The 21906-nt window shown below is 36.5% G+C and overlaps 1 pseudogene; it reads right to left on the bottom strand.

Annotated features, from left to right (window-relative positions):
- Positions 1 to 905: 905 nt before the first annotated feature.
- Positions 906 to 21906, bottom strand: part of LOC117021200 (BCL2/adenovirus E1B 19 kDa protein-interacting protein 2-like) — a 165692-nt pseudogene continuing 144691 nt past the window's right edge.

Below are 21906 nucleotides of genomic sequence, written 5' to 3'. Positions count from 1 at the left end.
TTTTTAATTTCAGCCACTTGTCTGGCAAGTGTACATCAAGGCCTAGAAAGGAATGAGGAAATAGAAAGATCTAAAATCACTGTCTATATTTCTATGTTAAAATGTTTGTTAAACTGTATCACATAGAAATGTAAAGCTGTGATACTATCACCTGGTCAACTGAACTCTTGCTCATCAACAGAACAAAATATCTCCAAGGTTAAGAATGTTCCCATTCCGGTTACTTACAATTAGTTCCTTTGAATGGTCAAAATGATAACTACATGTAAGTTTCTCATGTTAACTCTTAAGAAAGATTGTATTAAACTGTATTTGCTAATTGTCGATATTTTTGAATATTATTGAATATTAACAAGTTAGATCCAAATCCTACACATTTTAAAATTACCGTATAAAAATGTAACTGTTTTGTACCCTTGCCTTTCATCTTCTATGCCAAAATATTAATAGATAATAGTTTGTCATTTTCAAAGCAGAAGTATTCAAAATTAAATTTAAGATGTAAAGCAAAGTGTTTTACTGTTAAATGGTACATTGAGCTTTAGGCTATTTTATCACATGTAGACTTTGAGTGGTTAGCAGGCCATTTAAGCGTACAAGAAAATCAATGTTAGTTAGCCAAAGCATACGTGTATTGCAAATATAATCATCAGCCCAGGGAAATAAATTGATTTCTTAAAAAAACACACAAATATTTCAAAAGGACAAGTTAAAGATTTAAAAAATGTAGTGAAACTGATAAACTCTTAAAAGTAATTAGTTTTTTCAACTAGTATTCTTAGTAATTTCTCTGGTTTTATCAGTATGTATACCAAAAAAGAGGAGGCCAGGCTGTGTAATTGGCATTATATATGGTGTTAAAACAGAATGAATTCAAGCCATATTCACCATCAGGAACTTTGGATTCACTCTGTATTTGGATTCGGGGGTATATTTATATTTACAAATGCGATTATCTTTGTCTGCAAGCTAACCAACCAATAAAGAAGAGTTAGTCTGTGCAAATGAACTAGTCTAGATGCAACCCAGTCAGGATGTGCGTAAACCTTTTTTGTTTCGTTTTTAACTTTTTTTTCTTCATACCTTGGTAGGGGAGTTATTTCTGTAAATATATATGTTATGAAGATGAACAAAACAAAAAATTCACTAAAAATAAAACCACCAAAGTTTGCATGCAAAACCAAAAAATATTTAACACACTACTGTAGAAGGTCAAAACTGACTTGAGAAATCTGGCTTTGACATGTTAAACAGGCTAAAACCTCAGATGAACAGAACAAAAAAACTTTTTTCTACTTTATAACACTGTGATACTCAGATATTTATGTTAACAGCCTCTACCAAGTCCTTTTAAAATTAGATGGAAATAAGTGAATTTGGTAAACAGAATAAATTCCAATCACTGAAAAACATTAAAGTTATACTGATATAAATAATATTTTATTTCTCTAGTAATATAATTATTCAATGTCACGATGAGCTTACTCAAATTAGGAGAGCAGCAGGTTTAAATTTGGAGAGTGTTCTTTAGTACTCACCAATTGGGAAATCATCTCTTAGACTGTAACCAGTCTTTACAAATATAAATGAATCGCAACCAGAAATAAATCTTTCTAGTTCTTCAACTGATATCCTGAAGAAAATGGTGACTTATGGGGAAGGTGTTGGAAAATTGTTCCTTCCTCTTTTCTTTGTTAGAAAAACAAGAGAAGTTACTAAATATTTATATATATGAAGTGAGATAAAAATGAGTAATGCAAAATATTTACCTTTTGTTCATCAACATATAGAGATCCAACACAATTAAAGACATAAAACAAAACATGCTGCTTTATGCATTCTAGTATGCCAACACATTCCATAGGGAAACGTTCCACTACTGCTGTTAAATTAAAGGTGTATCTAATTTTTTGACTGAATTTTGAGCTAAAAAAGGTCTTGTAACAGCCAGATGTGTTCTGATAAACCAAGAGGGATGTACGATGATTTGAGATTTTAGGTTTTTCTGTAACCTTCTATCAGTTTGCTGGTAGCATGTCCTGGGCCATCCCAAACTGGGCATATTTCTTCGAGTCATTGCCATTTAAATAAACTGTCATGTAGTTTTCTGCTACTAACAACTCCAAAGTGCCAATAACACACTTAAAGAGATTGTCCATCAGGCATCTATAGTTAGGTTGACCACTTTCAGGCATAAAACAGACAGCAAACACAGCAATGGCATTTAATCCATCCTCCATGGCTGATAACTTTCTCATAGGATTCAGTTGCTTGCCTTCATGTCAACCCTGTGGTCCTGTTCTTCAATTCTGAACATATGCTAGCGTCATTCATCTTCCTTTTCCTCTGTAGTGTGTATTCAGTAATTGAACCTCTCCTAATAACGTCAGGAGTTTGGGGTTTTGGAAGATTATTTTCCAAATTCATCACTGTTCTCTGATGGTGTGTCTAAGCCATTTAAGTCAGTCTCCCCACTTTCATCTAAATCATCTGACAACACAGAGCCTTCTCTGGGATCCAGGGTCAGGCTCATGTCTGGAGCCATTAGTTTCTTTCTTACTTTATTTCCATTAATCTCTAGTGAGTCAGGCTGGCTCTCTGGTCCAGGTCCAGCCAAGATATTTGCTTCAATACTATCATCTTCTGGTAAAGGTATTGGAAAATCTTCATCTTGCCATCCTTCCTTAAATTCCACACTTGCCACCCTCAGCTTGGACGCAATGTTAACTACAAACTCCTCAGAATCCAGGGAGGAAATGTTCCCGGAGGAAACCTTGGCCCCTTTGCCTTCTTCGCCCCTCGAGGTTGCCAATGCAGGGCTGATGGCGAGGTGGTAGAAGGTAGCGCCTAGCGGAGAGGAGGACCCAGTGTCCCCATCACAGCTGCAACGACGGTAGCGGCAGCCGTGTACCTGCCCCGGATGCAGAGCGCTTTCGTCTTCTTAATAATTTTCTACTTTACAGCTTCTTCTTTTTAAAGAATGTAATTTCTTCTTTTGTGTGGTTCCTCTAGCTTTGCTTTAGTTTTCGCTTTTCTTGAAAATAGTCGTGTGAAAATTATCGTGTGATATTCCGAAAAGAGTTACAATCTGATCCTGTCATTTCCCTTTTCCCCCCATCACTCGTTGAACAATCTGTGGAGAGGGCTCTTGAATCAGGTGCTCTCACCTTTGATTCCTCTGTGTCCAATTGGTGCTTTATTGTGTACAAAACACAACTGCAGCCTGCATAGTAGGCGGGAAGCCCTTCAGAAAGGCAGCTGTGGCCTGTTAAAAACCATAAATGATGCATCTGGTACTAATATGTTATTTCTATCCCCAAATTAAATATTCTATGTTATTAAGCTCATTATTTTAGCCTTTAGGTTTTTGTTTTGTTTGGGTTTTTGCTTTTTGACTTTTGCTCAGTACATTCTTAGAATTTGTTGCTTGTCTTCTGTCCCCATTTAAGACAGTGAATAAAATGATGACCAGGATGGAACTGGAGATAGGACACAGTGACAAATATTAGTTCTGAATAAAGAAATCATTGGACATTTAAGACTCATTTAGAAAATTTGTCTGTTTTACCTGAGGATGGCTGTCTTCTTACAGTATTATAGTAAAAATTTGTAATCTTGAAGAGCTCAAGATTTAATGTCTCTCTTAAATTCCCTTACCAGAAGCTCATCAAGAATTCTTTATTGCTAGGATCAAATTCCATCAGAGCTGTATACCCCGGTATCTCCCTGTAGGCCTTCCCATTTTGTTTCAACCTATGGTGACAGATCTCAGCTCATCCTGCTGCACTCAGTCCCCCAGGCTATGTGGTGCAGAAGATAAATGATTGTCTGTTTCCACATCATGGCCATTAAAACGTAACTATAATGTGACAGTGCATGCAGGTTGCCTGCTCATTACTGTATAATCCTTGTCTAACACAGCCGTATGGCACTGGGAGTATATATGAGATTGTACCTGTAACCTGGAAGTTAGATTTGGGTAATTTGGCTTATCGAAGTAATTTGCCACCATAATAGGTGAATACGAGTATGGCAAACCTGGCTGGGGACTAAGATGCGCAGAGAGCTGTGTGCATGGCTTTCCATGTCCCTGCATGTCTCCCTCCTGGATGAACTGGAAACCATCACTATCACCTGAGAGTATCTCCCAAGCAGAAAAGGGGTGATGTGCTTACTGAACACCCCTGGCCTGATGTTGTTTGGTTGTCTTTCAAAAAGCTCTATCCTTTGAGCTGATTTCTTTAAAATGCAACCTATGTAAGATTCACATACGAAAATCTGATTTTCAACAAGCCCTAAAATGAGAAGTCAGTAGAATTAATTCACTAATTTCCACTTCACTTCACAGTAATTTGCAATTCACTAATGTCATCATTGCCGGACTTGGATCACAATCACATTTCTTCTGTATCTTTAGTTATTTCAACATCAATTGTAATGATTCTTCAGGGTCCTCCTAGTTGTTCAGTTTCCCAGGCTCTGTAGACTTTTGTTTTTATTTCACATTGCCAGACCAAAATGACTACCGTGTGTCCCCAAAAATAAGACCTAACTGGTAAATAAGCCCTAGCACGATTTTTCAGGGTGACATCCCCTGAACATAAGCCCTAATGTGTCTTTTGGAGCAAAAAATTAATATAAGACCCAGTCTTAAATATATTTATATATTATATATATATATATATTATTATATATATTATATATAAAACACCCAGTCTTATTTTCAGGGAAACATGGTACCCTTTGGACCCAAATCTTTTAAGGCATAGCTTAGGCTCTGTGGCCTCTAAGTAAGCTTAGTCCTTTCTGACCTGCAGCTCAGTATCTACCAAACCTTCCACAATGTTGCCTAAATTCCTAACTTTCCACTCCCTTTGGACAGGACCTTCAAGTTCTAACACTTTCTTACTCTGCCAGTCTATGCATGCTTTTCTGGGCCCCCTTTCTATCCTAGGCTGTGTTCAAACATTTTGCTTTGCCTTCCAGGTGTCTGGATTCCTCTACCCTTCTGTACTCTCCCAGTGCAACCGCTCCCTCACCCACCATACACCCTTTTACTTACTTGAAACATTCCTGTGACTGGGTTTCAAATTTGCTGGAGGTAGGTGTAGATCATGCATTTTGCTCATTCTTGTTCAATCAGGCACATGACACTCAGAGTCCTTTCTCATAACAGGACTTCCAATCTTCCTCTCCCAGAAAGTCTCGTCCTTCTGTATATTCATGTCATCTACTATCAGCTAAATCGTCACTCATATTCGATAGTCCCAAATTTGCTTAATATTTTTTCATTCAAAATAAAAATAAACATCTTCACATGCATACGACATAATTTGTAAGATAACTAATTCTATAAGAAAATGCACAAGTGAAGCACACAGAGGGAGTGTGGTTTCATCACAACCTTACATCATAATCATTTTGTTGTCTAATTTAATTGCCCTCACATTATTTTTTCTCCTCAGATCTTTGCACCTTTTCCAGTTTGCAATAATATGCACTCTGAATATATTTCTAATCCAAACTCACATTCATAGAATCACTGTGCACAGAAGCAGACTCGATTTCATCAATTGAATGCCAATGGCCTCCACTGAGCTCAATGGTTGAATGACCTCCTTTTAAACAAGACTTAGAAAGATGCCTCTGATTATTTATAATAACCAGAAAATATTTGTAACTCTGGACATAGTAGCTATAATAGTAATACTTTGTAAACCTACTGGTCATGTAGATTAAAGCAATAAGGTAGCACTCTTTGATAAACTGATAAAGTAATAATTGCATTTTAGTATTGCTAGGAAGGAGAGATGGCAAATACATAGCCAAAGAAGTATACAGTGAGCAGCAAGGGTGGGAGTTTTATGTCCAAATTGGGGATTGATGCTTGTTTAGACTTTTTTGGTTCGTTTTGTTTTTGGTGGGTATTTCTAAAAAGAAATGGCAGTATTATGTAGTCATTTTGCCTTTAGGAGATCCAAAAAATTGACTCCTGGCCTTTGGAAGGTGAGGACAATATCTACTTGAAATATGTTATAATATAATACAGAGTACCTACTTATTAAAATCTTTCTTGTTTAAAACATGAATTATTAAATAGCATGAAATATTTTAATAGAATATTTTTAGAAAAAGACTTTTTTTTAGACATCATTACAAGGTATAACATTCAAGAGAGAGACACAAATCACACTTATTTCCATCAAAATAACTGGCAAATTAGGATCAGTCAGCAAAGAAGGGAACCGAGATGAAGAGATTACTTGAGTTTTAAAGAATAATGGGAAGATAAAAAATTGTATCATGAACAAAATAACATAGATGCCTGATGTTTAAATAATGAAGCCGAATTTCATCAGTCAGGGCCAATAAGAACAAAGATCCCGAACTGTCTGTAGGTTGCTAATAAGGAGTCACTGTTACCACACAAAACATCAGAATAATGAAAAGTCATAGAGCAGAACATGAATTGACTTGAATCCTGTGGGAACATGCTAGATTTAGTTACATAAGATAATTGATTTTTCAAATGTGTTGAGTTGAAACCATTTACTGATATTTTTTAAATAGAAAATCTGAAAATTCTTAGAGCACCTGTGAGAATTTCTTTTCATTAGAGAAGATTCTACTAATTGTAATATATAGACTTTTTAATTTGAATGACCCAGACATAAAGAATCCCAATAAATTACAATACTTCAGAAAAACAAATTTGGTTTGACTCCAAAATTTTTGTGATGAAGGAAGGCTACCGTCACAGGTTAAATTATAGTATCCATAAAGCGGTGTGTGAGAGAAAGTGAGTCATTAAATCTCAAAGGGCATTTATGGAAAGATCTATAATTCATGCATTGAGCAAAGCTTTTTCAAGCTCCTGTATGGACAAGGCTGCTTGCCAAGTGAAAGGCAGGATGCAAAGTTGAACAAGACATGGAGGCTGCATTCAAGAAATATACAGTTTTAATGCTACAGCTAAGACATAAAAAATTGGGTCACTAAAATGCAGAATGACAGCATTAACCAAGTGTTTCTATAGACGTAATTTGCAAGTTGAAAATAGCCTAAACGTATACACTACACTGGAGCCCAGATCCAGACAGAAACATCTATAAACACACAGGATGACAGTAATTTGTACAATTACTTAAGACAACCAATCAGTTTTGCATTCTTAGATTACATAACTTGGGATATGGCTATGCAAGATTGAACGCTCTGCTACTATTCAAAATCATCTGTGAGTTAACCACCACATAATTTGAGTTTGAAACAATTCTGATGCATTCTATGTAACCATAAAATGTTCAGAAGGAAACAACACGCTTTTCTGGAAGGAGGTTAGGTTAGGAGAGAACCTGCGGTCAGGGGTGGATTATGTGTGTTGCAGAGAGCTCTGGGGTTGCCTCCTCCCTGGGAGCGGGCACGAGGAGGAGGTACACTTGGTTAATGAGCCAGGAAACCTCAGATAGGGACAGTATGGCTGCCATGTGGAGGGAACAAACTGATGACATAACTACCATAATCCAAGCCCTATTAAACCTTTCCACAATATTCTGTTTCTCCAACTGGCTTCTCTGGATTATCCTAAATCCGTTGGAAAATACAGTGTTTCATCCTGGAAAATTTATATTATTGAAAGTTGGGGAGGAAAAGTTTTTTTTTTTTTTTTAATTAAAATAAACACTCATATTCTGTAGGAGAAAGCATGTTTACATAAAATAGTAACATTTAATTTAAAAACCTCCCAGAAATGTTGTGCTTTTGTGACCCTTTCCATATGCCCACTTGACTCCTGTGGCCGTACAGGTCGGTTTCCTCTGCTCTGAGAGGGACTTGTCTGAAACCTTGGAGAAGTGCTGATGGACGGCCTCCCTTCATCTTCACGATGAACCTGAGGTATTGATCTTGCGGGGATGAAAAACAGAAGTGAAGCAATTTGTTGGGCTTCAGAGCTGAGACTCCAACTCAGCTACCACTTTATCTCTGACCTGTTTCCGCCCTGCAATTTTAAAAGGACTTTCATCTTCATAAGTTTGCTTAAATATCATAACTATTTCTGTTTCATACAAGTTTAAAGCAAGGCTTGGTTATGTTGTGACCTTGTCACAGAGGTAGGAAGTGTCAGAGCTAACATCACACTCAGGGTTCTTGATTCCCGGGACGGGGACTTTTCTGTGACACTGAGAACCGACTACAGCCACCTCCGAGCTCAGTTTGGAGACACAGATCCTTGTCAACTGACCAGATACAGTTCTCCTGCGAGTAGCAATAATAATGACTCTCACTCTGGTGCTTTACCTTTTCTAAAGCTCTTGTTGTATATATTAGCTCATTCAGTCCTCCCAATGACCCTTGTGGCAAAAGAATTCTGTTACTCCATTTAATTTTGTTACTCCATTTAATTTAACTTCTATTTAGCTTCTCTGGGCACAATACTAGGCTCTTCAGATGGGTAATTATTCTATATGCGTAACCTCATCGTACCGTAGTTATCATTGTCATCTATTGAGAAAACTCAAGGACGTTTATTATCATTTATGCATCTAGCAACTCTAGTAAAACTAAAATCTTGTAAAATCAAGCAAAACTCTCTAATGCAATTGCGAATGTCTTTTTTGCTATATGATATTTGTTTCATAATAGTGACTGGTGAAGTCTATTATTCTGCCTTGCTCACTTCTCATGGATGTTCCTGAAACATCCTCACTAGCTCACTTCCTCTCAGGCAATGCAGGACATCCCCCTTTTTCTTATTCCTGGGGGAGTTACTTCCTCTGGGGGGAGAAAGTTTTTCAATTAGAATTACTTGCTTATAAATGATTTGTTACTTGCCTCCCTCTCTTCTCCTATCAGCATATCTCTCGAGGATATTTGAATATAACAGACTACTTATATTTCTAAGTGATTGTTAATACAAATAAATTTCTATTTGCTGTATTTCAGGCAATGGAACCGAGCAAAGGGGAGATTGACAGAGAGAATAGGGAAAGCATTGGGGAACTGGACAATTCTTAGTGACTGAAAACCACTGCATGCAGATTACGAATTGTTTATACTTTGCATTCTCATGAGTTTGTCTGCCCTATGACCTGGTTATTGGATGGATATCAGATGATGGAGTCTGTGATTATACCCTTAGCCTATGTGGCCTTTCTGGGAAGACGCAAATATTGTTGAAAGAGACAGACTAGGAGTATTCACACATTACATATATCAACACTTTGATTCAACTGGAAAGGTGCAATTTTATTTAAGTCAGATAAAGATAGCTGCAGGAAAAATTATAGTGCCTGAGATTCTCTCTGAGTGATTTGCAAGTTTGTAGCCACACGCTGTCTGACATGTTTAGTAAAATAATTGATTTGATGCATTTATAAACTCTGTGGGACACGTGACTCCTAAAATGCTGAGGTGCCTGGTGAGGAATCAGATTTCATGAATTAACAGTATCGTTGAGTGTCTTCATTGTACATGGGAACTTCGTAGTGTGATGGTGATCTGAAAATGGATGACATGAGTTCTGTTCTCTTTTGCTTCTAGTTCACCAGGACGATGACAAAAGAAATGAATATGCCACTAAATATCAAGTTGGTATGTAAATGCCAAAAGAGTAGAATAGACAAGAAATGCTCTGTAAGTTTGTATAGAGTGATAGTAGCTGCCATATAGAGAAGTTAGTTCATTGAATTCTTAGAATAAACTTACAAGGTAAGATCTACATCCCTGTTTCTCCAAGGGGAAAATTAAGGCATAGAAATGTTAAGAAATATGACCAGGGTCAGAGAGGTCGTAAGTGGTAGAGTGCGGACTCATAGGCAGGGAGGCTGGCTTACGGATCGATGCTTATTTCTTCTTGTCTATTGCCTCGCTGTGAGATGTAGCAGAGATAGTCAAAGGCCACTTAAAATATTTAATTTATTGACATTTGTCACATGATAAGTTTTTATAAACACATATTATATAAAATGATAATTTAATTTAGTAAATTAATAAATTTTTTCTTTTCTCAATTTCCATGAAACAATTTATTCAAACTCTTCTCATGTATTTTTCACTACAAGGATCTCACACAGTTTTTATCATAAAAACACACAGTTTTTACAGCAGATTGTCTTTAATTCCATCTAAATTATCTGAGATACATTATCAGACACATAAGTTTTAGAGCTGATAGTCTTTAATTGCATCTAAGTTATCGGAGACAAAGCACTTTTTAAAATGTATGATGGTGTCACTGGAAAATACATCCCTCTAAAAAGGAATTCATTTACTTTTATATTTTTTAATTTGTTTTTTGGTTGTATTTTTGTTATCTCTGCCATGTAACCACTTACTGTATATTTTAAAAAGTGATTCTTAAGAATCTTTTCTTTAACATCCAACACTTGTCATTGTGAGATCAAACATCTAGAAAAATGATGAAGCTCATGTTACACTTATTTGTCTGAAAAAAAGAAATTTGACTCCATTTGGTGGTCTCTGTAAGCATCTGACAATCAGTTTGATAGAGGTCATTTCAAGCTCTCCTGTTCTCCCCAGTTCACTGCTGTACCAGATTAAGTGATCGAGTATCATATCACAGTGTGAAAGTCTTGGTAAGGACTTAAGGATAAGGACAAGTAGGGTAGCCCCAAAAATGGATTTATTGAGGCAATTAAGACAGTATAAGGTAAGGATGATATAGATGTGAAAAGAAAGTTCCTTCAGGTTACAGTAAAAAGGACATGTTTTCAGACATTTGTAACTGGTAAACATGAAGAAAAGGGAAAGAGAATATTCGAAGATGACTGATGATCCCAGCTCCCATACAACTCTCCACATGCGATACATACGTAGTGTCCCCTACTTGTAAATATGAAGTCCAGTGGCTTGTGCAGGGACCCATAAGTCAAACCACATTTCTCTGATGCCAAAGCCTACTTGCCCTTTCATAGTATTTGTTTGTAAAGGTTCTGCTGTTTCTCATTTGCCACATCACCTGTTTTATATGCTCTGTGGGCTGTCTGCATCACATGTTTATAAAAATGAAGCAGGGAATTTAACTTCAAGGAAGGATATATACAAAGAATGAACCAAATTATATGAGTGAGGTATGGTTTTTGGTAGATACTTTGAATTTTGGTAGAATAACAAAGGCGTTAGTTAAAATGGGATGGGAGCTGTTGATAGAATGTCTTTTTCAGTCTCTAGATCTTCTGGTCCCACCTAATCCAGGCCATTCCTATCTTTGCCTGGAAACTATACCTGCCCCTGGAATGCACCTGCTTGCTGGAAATTCAGCAAAGTTGCATGACTTTTTACAATGTTAACATGTGTTAAAATGGGATATTGTTTATGAAAAAAACTCTAAACATTACAATGTGCTTAGACATTTTGGAAACAAAGAAAATAGCATATATATATATATATATATATATATATATATATATATATATATATATATATATAAATTACCCAGAATTGTACCATACCGATATCTGTTAACCATCCAAAAAATGTATTGCTAGATATTTTTCGTATGCACTGTGTGCACTTGTTTTATTTGAAAAGTATATTTGTCACAAAGAAATGGAAAGGCATTCCGTGCTTATAGTTAAAATGGCCATATTACCCAAAGCAATATACAGATTTAATGCAATCCCCATCAAAATCCCAAAGGCATTTTTTAAAGAAATAGAACAAAAAACCATCAGATTTGTTTGGAACCACAAAAGACCCCGAATAGCCAAAGCAACCTTAAGAAAAAAGAACAATGCTGGAGGTATCACACTCCCTGACTTTAGCTTGTACCACAGGGCTACAATAATCAAAACAGCATGGAATTAGTAGAAAAACAGACACGTAGACCAATGGAATAGAATTGAGAACTCAGAAATAAAACCACATAAGTATGGACAGATAATTTTTGACAAAGAAGCAAAAAACATACAATGGAGAAAAGACAGCCTCTTCAATAAATGGTGTTGGGAGAATTGGAAAGCCATGTGCAAAAGAATAAAACTGGACTGCTATCTGTCACCATGTACCAAAATTAATTCAAAATGGATCGAAGACTTGAGCATAAGACCTGAAACAATAAACTGCATAGAAGAAAACATAGGCAATAAACTTATGGACCTTGGGTTCAAAGAGCATTTTATGAATTTGACTCGAAAGGCAAGGGAAGTAAAAGGTAAAATAAACGAATGTTACTATATGAAACTTAAATCTTCTGCACAGCAAAAGAAACCATCGACAAAAAAACAGGCAACCAACTGAATGGGAGAAGATTTGTGCAAACAGTGCCTCTGATAAGGGGCTAATATCAAAAATACACAAGGAACTCATGAAACTCAACAACAAAAAAATAAACAACCCAATTGAAAAATGGGCAGAGGACCTGAAGAGTCATTTCTCCAAAAAGGACATACAAATGGCAAATAGACATATGAAAAAATGCTCAACATTACTAATCATCAGAGAAAGGAAAATAAAAACCACAATGAGATATCACCTCACCCCAGTTAGAAGGGCTACCATCAACAAGACAAATAGTAACAAGCTTTGGAGAGGCTGTGGAGAAAAAGGAACCCTCATACACTGTTGGTGGGAATGCAGACTGGTGCAGCCATTATGGAAGGCAGTGTGGAGGTTCCTCAAAAAATTACGAATAGAATTACCATATGACCCAGCAATCCCTCTCCTCGGTATCTACCCAAAACATCTGAAAACATTTATACATAAAGACACGTGTGCTCCAATGTTCATTGCAGCTTTATTTACAGTGGCCAACACATAGAAACAACTAAAATGTCCTTCGATAAATGAATGGATAAAGAAGTTGTAGTATATACACACAATGGAATACTATTCAGTGGTAAGAAAAGATGAAATAGGACCATTTATGACAACATGGATGGATCTTGAGGTTATAATGATAAGTGAAATAAGTCAGGAAGAAAAAGCAGAGAACCATATGATTTCACTGATATGTGGTATGTAAACCCAAAACAACAAAAGAACAAGACAAACAAATGAGAAACAGAAACTGATAGACACAGAAAATAGTTTAGTGGTTACCAGAGGGTATGGGGGGAGGAGGGTGATAGATGAAGGTAAGGGGGATCAAATATATGGTGATGGAAGGAGAACTGATTCTGGGTGGTGAACACACAATGGGATTTATAGATGATGTCATACAGAATTGTATACCTGAAATCTATTTAACTTTACTGACAATTGTCACCCCAATAAACTTTAATTAAAACTATATATATATATATATATATATATATATATATATATATATATTTGAGTTATATATATATATATATGAGTTATATATATATATATTTGAGTTATATATAAACAATATATATATATATTTGAGTTTTAATATATTGAATTTTAAAAATGTACTAGGTATTGTGCTAGTCACTTGAGATTGAAAAAAAAAAAAAAGACAGGCAAGGTTCCTGTCCTCATGGAGCTTGCTTTAGTGTTTTAGGAGATAATCAGTGAGTGAAAACTAATTTTTAAAATTACAAATATTATGTTATATGAAGGAAATGTGTTAAGATAAGCAATTAAAAGGGAGCCTATTTTAGAAAAAGTTAGCTAAGAAAAATGTTACATGATTACGTAGACAGTAAAAGAAGAAACAATTTTAGAAGTAAATCTCTTTTCTTTGTCCAGTATTCATTTCTCACATCAAGGAATGGCATTTCACTTTTTTGGGGAACAATCCTCATGCATCATCTGGTTCATCTTTCAGGCCCCTGTGGGGCACACCTGAGTAGTCAATATTCGTCTGGCTGCCATAATTACTTTGAAGATGAACATTTAAACAAAATAGGAAAATGTCATTGAATTTCTGGCCTTTAATTGGATCTACTGGGGAAAAAAAAATTGTCTTCCTATTGGGGTCACCTGGAAAGATGTAAACTGTGGAGCATCTGAGGATGCAATGAGGTGAGAGCCTGAGTGAGAAGGGAGCCATCAGGTAAGAAAACAGAGCCTAGTGAAGGAAAGAGAAATGTTCAGTCACATTATATGTGCCTCTATATGCAGTTGTGCACGGTGAGATTTTCAGTTATAGGGTTCAATAAATGTCCCTCTGCTACCCTCTTTTAAAAAACTTAATTAAGTTGATTTTGAAGATGATGAGTTTAGTATCAGATATGTTAAATTTGAGGTATTGTAGGTGATCAAAACTGGATCTAGTCATTCAGTTGCTATGATGAAGGACTGTGTCGTCATGGTAAGATTTTATGACAAAATTATCCTATCTATCAATTTATCTACCTTAATATGTCATAGTTTTATAATAATTAGATAACATGTTGTAGAATAAGAATACATGTCCACGTACCAAGAGCCACACACCTACACATATACAATATACACATTATAGTGCATGTGTATATAAAATATGTATAGACACAAATACATATTTTATACATATTATATATATGTATATAATACATACAGACACACATACATACACATGCACATATATATGTAAACGTTTAACCTCCTGTGGAATAACATGCTTAACTCTGTATGCAGTTTTTCTTCTATATCTATATGTATTTATCTATATCTAGCGATCTAAGAACCAAAATCTGATCTAAATTTAGTGTTCAGAAAAAGAAGACATTTTTCAAGGAATTTAGAGATGAAAAATAAAAAAAGTCAGAGGAAAATTAGCATGTCTTGAAAAAAAGGAAAGAAGGATTTTAAGATAGAATTGATGGTCAAAATTCTTTAGCATCTTCTGTGGTGGTGTCAGGATCGGCCATTATTTCCTACCTTCTAACTCCCTGCTCCAGTTAATTCTTGCCTCCACAAATAGTCCTCAGAAATGGGTTCCTGTTCTTGGCAAAAGATAGAGCGAAGCACCCTTCGCCCAGGCTGTATATCATTGCATGTTTCCTGTAGCTAATCCTCAGATGTTGGCGTTTAACCCACTGTGGAACAACTTGTTAACTCTGTGTGAGCTCTGTTATCTAATAATGCTTGGACTCAACCTCCTTTGTTTTCTGAATCTAATGTGGTTTTTGGCATTGCTGCCCACCTGACACTTGAATACTCTACTCACCTACAATTTTTGATGGACAGACAGGTGTATCTCTTGTCCTTAGGATGAATTGCTTTGAGACGGAAAATCATCCATCCTCTGGTACTCCTAACCTTGTGCTAGGTTGCTCTAGTTCTGGTTACTTATTCACCCCTTGTGTGTATTCAACATATATGGCCTGGCATGGAATACAGAAAATGAGGATAAGAAGGACAATGGAAATGTCACGGGTAACCATTAACAATGCAATTTCAAGAGGCTGGAAGAAATAGAAACACTGAAAAACACTTACTTTGTATCACATTCTAGATCATCTAAATAAGAAGATTAGAAAAACAATAAAAAGTGATACTGTATTTTTCTTCACAGAAAAACAGCAAGAAGAAAAAGGATGATTTGCTACATTTATAGTAGCAGTCAAAAACTAAGGAAGGAACACGTTATTTAGAAGCTCCAAACTAGAGGGTGGATGTAGCAACTAGCCAAAAGGGAACACAGAATTGATTGTCACCTATCAAATAGCAGGCATACAATGCATGACGTAGCCGTGATTGAACAAGTCCCTCTCATTGTAAAACCTGCTCACATACCCTGTGTAACGTATATCTAAGTCTTTTGAGAATCGTGACACAAACACACCCATCTAGTGTTAAATTGTCAACCAGTCCTGAGCAATCCGCTGGAGCTGTCAGGCTGATCCCCAGGCGATAGCCGACCTGGAAACTGGACTCAGAGAGCAAGCTCAAAGTTCAGAATTAAACCTGGGGCTGGGTTGAAAAGAAGGTGGGTCAAGAAGGCAGAGGTTGAAAGGAGTAGAAGGTCAAAGCAATGCGATTTCTCAAAAGCCCAAGACCACATGCTGTGTGTGGGTCATGAAAGGGCAGTCCACAAAGCAGGTGAGTGGGAAGGGAGGAGGGGAGATTGAAACAGGCACGTCCTGGACACACGGGAGTCCTCCTTCACTCCTTACTCTTGCAAGCGCCCAAACTTGGTATCCGGGTGAGGGCAGCCCAGAACTTAGGGACTGAGGATGGGCGTCAAGGGTCAGGTTTTCATCAGTTTGATTTATTTCAATCTCAGGTGCACCAGGGACACTCACCCAGTTGCTTTATGCAAAAAACGAATTAAAACATAAAAATTAATCAGTTTTACTAGTTTAAATTTTTGTAGCCACGTCCCATAGGAAGAGACCCATTCTGCTCAGGCCTAATTTATTATGTTTCTTCCTATCAACAATTTTCAGTGAAGGCATATTAAGTAACTATCTATCGTGTGCTTAAGTGCCAAATACTTTATATAGCTTAGTTTTCCCATTCTTTGAGGTTTGGCTTTTCCTCCTGTTGGGATGAAAGGTATTAATTGGTTTTCCAAAGTTATTCTATTAGCAAATGGTAGATTTTTGAAAGGCCTGTTTTGATATTTCTTACTCAAAGGCATAAATAATTTAAGATTTACTAATGTGCATTCATAGCATCGTGGCAAAGGAGAGTTAATTTAGCACTCAGGTTGTGACCAACGCCTTTAAGGCAACTGCTGTCAGAAGAGTAGCTATTATTTCACATACTAAAAAGCCAGAAATTAGGCTGCTCATAGACGCAGAAAATTCCTAAAGAAGCAGAATATAACCTGTCTCCCCATGCAATGACAGGAAAATAACAATTAAATCCTGAATTAGTTGGCTGCTCTGAATGAAGGTGGTTTGAGGTTCCTCAGATTGGAAAAGAAGATGGTAGAAGAACAGTGCTCAGAAAATAGTCCCGGGTAGCCACGTATACCACTCTGGTCCTTACAAACTGTGACTGGAGTTACCGAGCGATGCTCAGCTCATCCTTTCAAAGCAGATCCTGATACTGACTCAGTGGAAGTGAACATTCACCTACTTCATGCAGTTTTGAAGATAACCTTTGGCAGCTCTCTGCATGGTGTTGTTGCTCGACTCAGGTTAGAATACACTTCTTGTGGGAAAGGAGGGCTCTGTGCCATCTAGTTACAACAGTTGGTGATGGTGATTTTCCTCTTATAATCGGAATCCATATTACATTTGGAGGGTGGGTGATCAGGCCGCCTCGGCCATCTTTCCACATGATCTAATCAAACTGGGCTTAACCATCATTTCACTAGTGAATATCATATTTTGTCCCATGGCTACACTCTGGTGTGTAGTTCTGAAATGGGTTTGGGTCTACACTTCCCAGTGGAATGTAGCAAGGTGGACACAGATGTTTGAGGAAGCTGACATCTCTCCTCGGCCCTGTTTCTCTCTATCCCAGGCTCCATCCCCTTGTTTGCAGTTGGATGCCAAAGCAGTGCAGCCATACACAGTACCCAGAGTTTTCACTGCAGTTTTCTCACATGTGAAAATACTGTACTGTCAATTCTCATCTCATATGAAGATGACAGAACTGAACTCAATGTATCTTTTATTATAAAATAAGGCCAGTAATTATGGTAATTTGTATTTCTTCAAAATGCTTATGTTTTGTGACAATAGTTGTCTGAAGGGAAAATGGATGTATATCTATCTTGGTTTTCCTTTCAATTAGTACACTTATCCCACAACACTTTTGCCTCATGATCACAACTATTCTACTTCTTTATCTCTTTCATATCAACTATGCTTTAAGGTAAGAAACGATTCCAGGATCCCTTTGGCACTTTTTAAACATTGAATTTTGATATTTGAAAATAATTGTTTTTTATAAAAATATATCCTGGATTTTAACAATTAGCCTTGAAGCAGTTCCCACTCTGTTTATTTCAGCAGCTCGACTCCTTCAGAGCTATCTTTTCCTAATTACCTTTTCTACAAATTACACAGCTAATATATTTTCTCTTTATTATTTTTGGTAAATTTAACCAAAATCATCTTGGCTTATTATGGCTCTCTCACACTGTAAATTAGCCTGTCTTTATTACATTAAAAGTCAGACAAAAAATTTATTTCTCCTCCTCTTTTTTTTTTTTTTGTTTTTGTTTTGTTTTTGTTTTTTGTTGCATGAACAGACTCTAAGCTGCTTCCTGTCCCACAATAGTTTAGCCATTGGGGTAAAGAAGTTCCCACCTGCTACTTGCAAATATGTCTCTACTTGCCATTTTTAAATTACTGTTGCCTTTGGATGGGGGTGAATGTCTTCCTTTGTCAAAATGGCAATGGGAGGCACAAGTGACAACCCCATTTCCTTAAGATTTGGGACTGCACAAAGCTGTCAGTTTTAAAAATGACACTGTGGCACAGTCTCTCTTTAAGGTGGTGCCTTTCATTTTTTGACTCCTGCTGTTCCTGACAGTTGAAATGGCAGCAGGAGGCAGAAACTAAAGTAAGTTCTCTTGGCATTCGCCCTTAGGTAGAAATTAATAATAGAAGAAGCAGGCCTGTGCTTAAAAACAGTTAGTGTCAAATGTCACATAATGGACTGTGACCAATCCCCTAACGAGTTGACCCAAACTGTCCATAATTTTCCAAAGCCAGATTTAATTCTCAAACCTGCTTACAATGATAATCTGTGTTCTTATACTTGGAGAGCATTTGATATGTTCTGGAATATTATGTTCTACTTCAAGGACTATGCGAAACATTGCAACTGTAGGTCTCACTAAACCCTCAATTACTTGGCTGCTTTGAGTTTTATAAATTGTGCATTGTGTTTTTTTCTTTTTACTCTGTGTTTCTGATTTTGATGAATTAATATACACATTTTTTCATGTGATAGCCTTTTGTGATATCATAGAGCTCAGCTGATTTCAACCGAAACATTAACTCCATGGCTTTCCAGATTTATTGGAACTGTATAGACTCTCCTAGTTTATTTATGAGTTGATGGAGTTTATTGTATTTCTTCTTTGTCTGATACCTTTCAGTTCTGCACCATCAGCTTGTTTGAATGTAATATTTGCAATTCTTTTCTTTGTGGATGGATGCTATATTCCCAGGGCATGGGATCGGGACATATAATAGAATTTAAATGATCCTCTCCCAAACCCCACTTTGCTAGTTGAGTTCCCATATTCAGCTGTGGGAATAAGCCAAGGCACGGGACTTAGCTGTGTGGTTATGTATGAGATGTGCATCTGTACATCTTTTTGCTCAATAAAATTTCATATCAGTTCCTCTGGTAATTGAGAAATGCCTTAGCATGTACTTCCAACTCTTGCACAATCTCCCTTTCCTTACCAGCCGCTGATGTATATTGATTGATTTATCACTTCCTTAACTTCATTTTATAATCTTTTTAGCTCTCCCAAATGCCTCTTTCTCAAACTTGATTACTTCTTGTTTTTCTTATTTATCCATTTTTTATTCAGGGTACTTTCCTTTCTAGATGAGCCTCCTAACATTGAGGAAAGAAAAATTATCCTTTAACAATCCCCATTTTCTTTGCTTTTGTATAGATTTAGGATTACATATATTTTATCCCGCCTACGTTGTGTAATACTCTAAAATTTGTTTTATATAAACTATTTATCCATTTAATATTACTCTGGTAACAATTCATTTTAGTTAGTAGTTTAGCTCTTCTATATATTCCTAATCTGTCATTCATACCACTACAACTTAAGTAAGGTGTTGGTCCATATTAACCACTTCATGTTAAGAAACAATATTTTTCTCATATCCACAAGTTACTCACAAAATTTTTATTTTTACTTAGACCTAGATTACCTCTGATACTTTGGTTTATGGGAATACACTGGTATGCTCTTCTGAATTTCATGAAAATATTCTTCGTTGCCTGTTTTATCCTGTTGTGTAATTGTTTTCATTTGAGAGGCCATCTTACTATACTCCTATATGGACTCCTATGTGAACTCCTATACTAAGGCAGGAATTCCAAAACTTGCTTGTGTAGAGGAATCACTTGGGGAGCTTTGGGAAAACTAGATTCTCAGGGAGTCATTCCAGACTCACACATCTGAATTATCTGATAAAGACCCCAAGAGCTGTATTCGTAACAAGCCCCCGCTGGAAATCTTAGGTGAGATAGTCAGCATTAGTTCTAGGACAGAGATATTTGGGAACTAGTGTTAAGTGGTTTTCCATTTGGGACTAAGTGTGTTTAAATACTTGAGGAAAATGAAATAATGAAGATGGGAAACATTCTTACATTTATGAGATACTCCATTATTAATGCATGTTTGGTTTTCAGTTTCTCCTATAGGACTGTTTTTGGAGGCCAGATCACTTCACCTTGTCTCCATCTTGACACATGGGGACCCTCCACACAGATTTGTTGAATATAGAAACTGTCCAAACTGCTTTTTACCAATGGTTATAGCTTTGTGAGAATCTGTCAGGACAAGTCTGGAGCCAGTTCCATTTAAAATGATAGATGATTTAAACAAGAGAGGAAGTCCTCTCCAGAGCAGGAGTGAGTGGAAAGAACACATGAGAGGAAAAATGTGGAGGGAAATAGGCAGATGTTTGAGATATGCAGGAAATGATTTTGAAAACATTAACATTCAACATATAACTGCCGCCTTTCTTTGAAGATCACTTAAAATATCCCCGTGTATTGAATGTTTCGCGGTTGTAACAGGATATCCTACTCACAGTTACATCTTCCAGTTTGTTGCCTCCAAAAATGGAATTTTGGTAAAATCAAGACAGACATCCTTGGGGAGAATTTTAAATTTTGTTTTATATTTCCAGATAGAAAATCACAGTAATAGAAGGCAGGGAAAGGTCATGATATATGAAAGTTTATTTAATTTCTTAGTTCCTGCAGCAGTAACCAGTGAGACTTTTTTGTCATAGTGTTGTGTGTGTGTGTGTGTGTGTGTGAGAGAGAGATAGATAGAGAGAGAGAGAGAGAGAGAGAGAGAGAGAGAGAGGGAAAGAGATCAATTGTTCAACTTCATTTGCTTGTGAGGCAGATCAAACAATCTTTTCAAGATTTGTGTATATTAGCATGAAATTAGTACATAAACCTCATAATTTCTCAGGAAAAAGTTCACTTCTAATCACTGAATAATACCAAATTAATAACTAAGAACTCTCATTACTTAATACACTGAAAGAAAATGAAATGAGCTAAAATATACCAATTTCAAAGTTCTAGTGTCTTTCATTCCAACTTCAGCTGTAGTTTGAACACTTGTGTCATGGATGTGCTGCACAGTGCTTTTAAGGCTACAGAGGAATCATTGTGGGAAGGCTGTGTTTCCCAGTGGCATAGGTAAATAGGATTTATCCTACTGGGGAGTAGCCTTGATATTAAGCAAAATAACAAAATAGAGAAAGTGTAATTGAGAGGTCCTCCCACCCTTGTTAAACTTCCTAATTGTTAAATGTTCTTTAACCAGTGAGATGTGAGCAGATGTGTGTCGTTTGCCACTCTTTCTCCCTCTGACATAATAACTAGCAAAGTGACAGAGGATGGCTCCTCTGCCATCTTGGGTCCAGGGGCGAGGAAGATGTGATTAGATCCAGGTGGAGATTAGATCCAGGCAACTTGCTATGCACATGTAGTAAGGGAAAGCAATAAATTTTATTCTTTAAAGCAACTGAGATTGGGAGGCCATTGGTTACTGCATCACAACTTGGATCATCCTGATTGATACAAGGGGTAATATTTGGCAATTCACTAAATTGCTAGTGCAGAATGTTTCAATAGGTTTAGTTACTTAAGAAGATACATTTTACCCAAAGTTTAAAACATAGTGCACAATTTAACCACATAATATCACTCTTCTAAAAGAAAAATAGGTAATATGGAAACTTACTCAATGACTCGAAAATATAAAAATCATTGAAACTTAAAATTCAAAGAGAACTTAGAGTTCTATCTATTCTACTGCCCTGTGTAGGCAGAAACAACCCTAAATATGGTCTTGCCTCTGTGAAACTCATT

Source organism: Rhinolophus ferrumequinum, chromosome 4 (genome assembly GCF_004115265.2).
Source record: "Rhinolophus ferrumequinum isolate MPI-CBG mRhiFer1 chromosome 4, mRhiFer1_v1.p, whole genome shotgun sequence".
NCBI lineage: Eukaryota > Metazoa > Chordata > Mammalia > Chiroptera > Rhinolophidae > Rhinolophus > Rhinolophus ferrumequinum.
The sequence above is the reverse complement of the archived record's forward strand: the minus strand, read 5'-3'. Positions and strand labels throughout refer to the sequence as shown.